Raw genomic sequence first — 6,000 nt, forward strand, 5'->3', positions numbered from 1 at the left:
TGTAATGGTTTATTGACATCTGCCAGTGGTGGAAGTGTCCCTACACTGAAACGTGGTTGCATGTAAGGACTTACTACCTTGCACCATGTCTCATAATTTCTAACAGTGAAGAGCAGGGTCTAAGTGTGTGTAGGGGACACTCTGGGCTGGAATAGTAGCATTTCATAGACATTTAACACTGGCAAAAAAACCTATGCAGGATGTTTTTTCTTTAAGTAGTGTGAAAAGTACCTGCCTCAGTTACACCTCTGCATCTTCAGTGACACCAGAGCATTCGTAATGATGTGTTGTCAAGTCCTGAATTTGGCCTAGAAATTGTGAGGCAGTTTAAATTTTTTCTTACATGTGATTTTGCCAGTACAGTTAAAATATGCTTACATTGAGACATTTGCTCTCCAAGATACAAACCACCTTTGTTTTGCTCTCCAAGTATTCATTTAAGACAGTGATTGCTTCCTAACAATAAACAGTAGAAACGTAGTTCCTGACAGATCTCCTATTTGTTCATCCTCCCCAAAGTATTTTAAGTAGATAATTAACACTGGGTAATTAGAAGCATCTTCAGTCTGTGTAATTGCACAGACTATAATTTTTCATAGTAATGTGATTCATTTTATCTAAAGTTGTTCAACACATATCTTTGTAACAATTTAATCTGCATGCCTAGTTGGTACTGCCTTCCCTCAGTTACCTTCATTTTGTGGGATGCTCAATTAGTCACAAGGCTAAAGAGACAGATTCAGGCACATTCACAGCTTTGAGTGCCCTTTCCTCACTAAAATCCTTTATAGGATTTTTTTTTTCTGTATAGGACTTTTTTTTCTTTATAGGACGTTTTTTCTTACACACTATCCTGAGGGGCTAAACCCTCAGCAGCAGCACAGCCCTCAATTTATAGATAGCACACCAAAAGGGAGCAATTCCATGGTCATTACTTCCTAGGAAAAGGAAGCAAGTGTCCGTGAAGACGGAGGGATCTGTTAGCCATGTGTATCTTTTTCCACAGCTTTACAGAAAGCACAGAATATTGACACTTCTGTTCTCCCCATCATGGGCTTCTGTACGTTCGCGGGAAAAAACCTGCCTCTCACTACCATAGTAAGCCGTTGTGGTTTTATTACTGGGGTGCTGCATGAATCTAAATCAGAGTGCAGGTTTGGCTCAGCAGAATTCACCTGTAAGTAATGAGCAGCCACTGTAGTCTACTGTGTTACATGGAAAAAAATGCAGTTTGATAATTTTAATTAAAAAAAAAAAGTTTTGTAAGAAAGCCGTTTAGAGATCAGCACCCATTTTCTAATAAAATTGTGAGGTGAACACAGACAAAAAGTAGTTCATATGTTAACATATTTACATTGTTGCTATCTTAATGTTTTAACAGAAATAGTGTTAGTAAGAACACATTTCCGAAGTGAACGTCAGCTTGGTTAACAATTCTAATTCAAGTCATGTAGAACGATGGGCCATATTCTGTATTTAGCCTGGCATGTGGCTTCAGCAGAGAATAAGGTGGGCAAAAGTAATTTCATGCTGTCTTTGTGCTGTCTGCATTCTGGGCTTGATTGGGTCTGCTTGCTTCAGGCCACAAACCTCAAGGGTTTAAAGTCATAACTGTATAAAATTCAGGGTCCATGTAAGAAAAAATGAAACTCAGCACAGCTTGGTACAAATGTAAAATGCTTTTGTGATGGGGTCAAAAATCACTTTTGGTTATATTTTTGATAACTCATTGAGGTGAAGTATGTTGCCCAGAAGAGGAGAAAAGGCCATTCATGCGTGGGAAAACAGAAGTGTTTCAGGCATGACACTCCAAAAATGTCTTATACTCTGTGCCAGCTCCTGGCATGTGAGATGATTCCCCATGCCTTTGATATTCACAGATCATTTCAGTAAACCTTCTTATTCTTCCTGGCTCTACTCAATTTTTCTGTGTTAGGATAGACCATAGTAGATAAACATGCCATTTCTTTGTCCAGTAGTCATTTTCTCTCTGTTTTAGGAAATTTGTGAGTTTGGTTTTCTCTTCTCTTAGATTGTGTAGTGAAGCAATTGGATCCTTCTTAAATATCATAATTACATCTTTTCTAAGTTCCTCTGTCACATTACTTCCCACACACATGTGTTTCTTCCCATGTTCTTTCTAATGCACCATACCTGAATGACCAAAAACTTGAAGTATCAGTCAAGGAGGTGTTGAGGAGGATTGAGAGAAACAGTAGCCAAGAAATTCGCCAGGCTTCCAGTGAAAAGGAAGAGGCTGAAATACCAGCCTCCAATCTATTGTGAGAGAGACAGACATCTCTCTTGGAGATTTGAAATGTTTGTAGGGAGGAAAGATTGGTTTTGTTTATTTATCATCTCCAAGAGTCTCTTGGCAACTAGATTCCCTTCTTTTGCTTTCTAACAGCTTATGACTATTCTGACAAAGAGAAAGACTGGAGACATAATTAAAAATAAAAGAGAAGGTTCTTTTTTATAGTGCATTTCGTCCACAAGGAAGGGGTCATGGACTGTAAGCCCTAAGGTTGCCTATGACGAGTTTTACAGTAAATTTGTGGCATGGACAAGAAGCAGGATCAGTACATGGTTTCTTTGGCTTTCTCTTCCTTTTGGGAAGGGATGTATGAAATTCTTAGCTGATAGAGCTCCAACAAAAGGGGAGCACCATTAGCAAAAAGATAGATGTAAATAGCTGAGAAGTGCATTTTCCCAACCCAGGTTGTGCGGCTTTGCTAAATCGGAGGGCTGGGTTTGTATGAGGTCTGTGATATAGAGAGAATTTAATGGAACTTTTTTTACTGTCAAGTGCTGCTAATACTTCTGATAGAGTCCAAAAACAAATTCAGAACATGTTTTGGTGCAACATCACCCCCACCAAAATAAACCAAACTCCCAACACAACACATCTGAATGGCATTGTGACTTGCACATGCATGGCTGTCAACAGGTTTGAGTCAAATTTCCTTCTCAGTTACCCAGCTGAACTTAGAGATTCATTGCCACTTTGGTATACACACTTCTGGACCTTTCCCTGCCAGCAGCCTCTCCTAGTACCAGAAGTGTGATTGCCGCTTGCTGTAGGGAAGCTTTAGGTTGTGGATGTGTGGTAGTTTTTAGTGACTGAATCTGCAGTGATCAGCTGACTCTGATTCTTTCATTGATACCGCAGTGCACTGTGCATGGCATCACATCCACATGACAAATTTGGAACAGAGCTGGCTTCCCGGCTATCATTAACTTTGGTTCATCACGATGCTTCAGCAAACTGCCAAGCTTTCCAGTAGTAATGTGATAAATATAACCAACTGAAGTAACAACATGAGTGTAAGCAGCAACTTTATCTTGCCGTTTCAACTTTACACTTGGGAAAAGGAATGACTGTTCTGAACAACTATCGCAGCAGTTGCTGATATTAGCCTGAGCTGTTGAAGTTGACAAGGTTTCCAAAGGAGACTTACAACGTCCCAGTGGATTCACATTTTATATACGTCAGCTTGTAAATGATTGGAACTTCCTTTTGGCATTACAAGGGATCAGCAGTAAAGAAGCTACATAAGCTAAATTCTCTTTTGCTGTAATTGATGCAATGGACTTTTCAGACGATCTGGCCCAAAGTACACATTTAATCCTTTCAGTGCTATGTTTTTTTATTTATATTAGTGAAACAGCTTTCTCTGGTTTGCCCTGGATTTATATTGATATAAATATACAAAGGATACAGACAGAATCAGGTTCTGGAAAGTGACCATCAAAGAACTTAGTGGTTCAGAACAAGGGCTAAATACTTCTCTCATCTACATTGCAAATCCAAAGTAATACGGACAAGTCAAAATAATATAGTTTGACAGGAAAATGCGATACCCAATACGGAACGTGTATATCCTTCAGCACCCACTGTGGTAAATCTCTGCTAGCAAACAGTCCACCTGTATTGATGAGACACTAAAGTAAAAAATTGATGCAGTATACTGGGAGCAGGGGGAAACAACCAAAAAAAAGCTAGTTCTAACTGAATAATATGGGAAACACACCTGCTAAGCAAAGGCAAGTGACCCAGGGTAGATTCCAGGCTATCCTGCCATTGCACCCTTGAGCAACTCTACTGATTTCGCTAGTGTAACTAAGAGCAAAGTATGTCCGCTATGTCTTTAAGAGACCAGCAGCCTCAGGACAGCAAATTAGCCTTAATGTGTGTTAGTAGTACATTTGCAGACTGTATGTCAAATGAATCTGACTTTTAAACATACTTCTTCTGAGAGTGCAGTTGCAGATAGTATTGGTGTATCTGTGCTTCTCATTATTCATTCAAGGGTGACACCTTCTATGTTATGCTTGCTACCATTGTGCATTAATCTACTTTGCAGTTTTATGTCAAATACCTTTTTGAAATCCAAGTAGATTATGTCCTTTAATCACTTTGCCCAGTCCGTGTTCCTTGTGATCTCATCTCTTATTAATATCTTTAGGATCTTGCCTACCACCAAGGTCAAACTGGTCTACAGTTTCCTAGCTCCACCCCGGGCCTTTTTAAAGAGGGTTATGTTTGTGTAACTGTGATCCTTCAGTAGCTGCCTCCTTTTCAGAAGGCTATGAAGAATCTTTCACCTGGTTTGTATGGTTTTGAATTCTGAAGTTTTCTAGAAATCCTGAAAATGCTGCTTTGTTTTAGTTGCTCTAGTTTGCCGCAGTGTGTTACACTCCACATCTGGACTCCTCGCTGCTAGGATTTTTCCATGTCTGGTGTCATCTCATCTTCTTTCTACATAGAAAGTAGCTCACTTCATTTTTCATTTATCTCCTGATAGCGTAGGGTTTCTAATCTTAAATCAAAGCCTTCATCTCTTTTTTTACTTTTGTGAAGATAGTGAATCTTTTGCCATTGAAGTATGGGCAGCATAAAGGATTGCTTGGGCTGTACAAATATTCTTGATCAGATTCTACTTTGACATGTTGAAATCCAAAATAATTCCTAGGAAAGCAGTAAAAACTTTCGCCAATCCAACGAGATCGGAATCATACCTATGTCTGGTCCTCATTGTATCCTGTCTTCTCTGTATACACCTGTCAGGTTAGAAAGAAGTTCCTTAGTGGCAGGACCATTTTATTTGGAACCTTGAACACCTCCAAGCATAAGCAAAATTAAAGAGAAATAACAGCACAGTAAAGAACAATATACAGATTACAGGCTAAAGTCGATCGTGATGAAGAAAAGTCATCAGACAAATAAAGTTTTAGTATATTCTGTAGGTATATACTTAGTCCAGATCGAAGTAATTATGTTTGCATGGGTGAAAATGAACTGTAGAAAGGTAATTAAATATATAGCATCCTCAGCAGTGGCTTCAACAGAAATGCAAATAAGCAAAAAGATGTATCAGCATCAAGGACCATACCTGTCATTATTGGAACTGATGCTTTTGGTTAGGCTTGACTACAATAATGAGACAGAAAGAAATTTTGACTTCATAGTGTCAAGCGTATGTGTGACATGAGAGTAAACAGGAGATGTCACTGGAAATTCTCTTTAGGAGTCTTTCGAGAGAACTGAAAATACATTAAAAATGGGAATTTTTCCCTCTTGCCATTTAAAACTTTTCTACCCTGATAATTTACATCAGTGGTATGACTAAATATATTTTTATTCGGTTTTGATTTGAATTCTCTATCTGAGAGAGATTGCCAATTCATTTTGTGTGCAAAGAGTGCAGATAAGGGCATAGAACATGCCACTTACGTGGTGTCAGCATTCTCAGCATGTAACATAGCTTCAAGGGCATGTCACAAATTAAGATCATGTTTAACATACTGTTGTCTTTGCTGATGCTTATGAAATTTGCCACTAGTGTTACAGCTTTTTTCGTTGTTTTTAGAGCCCAGCCTCTTCATGAGGGAGTACACATACATGACTTGGTCAGGGGTACAGCATAATGGGCTTTTGAAAAACTGGGGGGGGGGGGGTGGGGGTGGGCAGGAGTGGGTGCCTCCAGTGTATCAACACTC

This window comes from Haliaeetus albicilla, chromosome 6 (assembly GCF_947461875.1).
Source record: "Haliaeetus albicilla chromosome 6, bHalAlb1.1, whole genome shotgun sequence".
Classification (NCBI taxonomy): Eukaryota; Metazoa; Chordata; class Aves; order Accipitriformes; family Accipitridae; genus Haliaeetus; species Haliaeetus albicilla.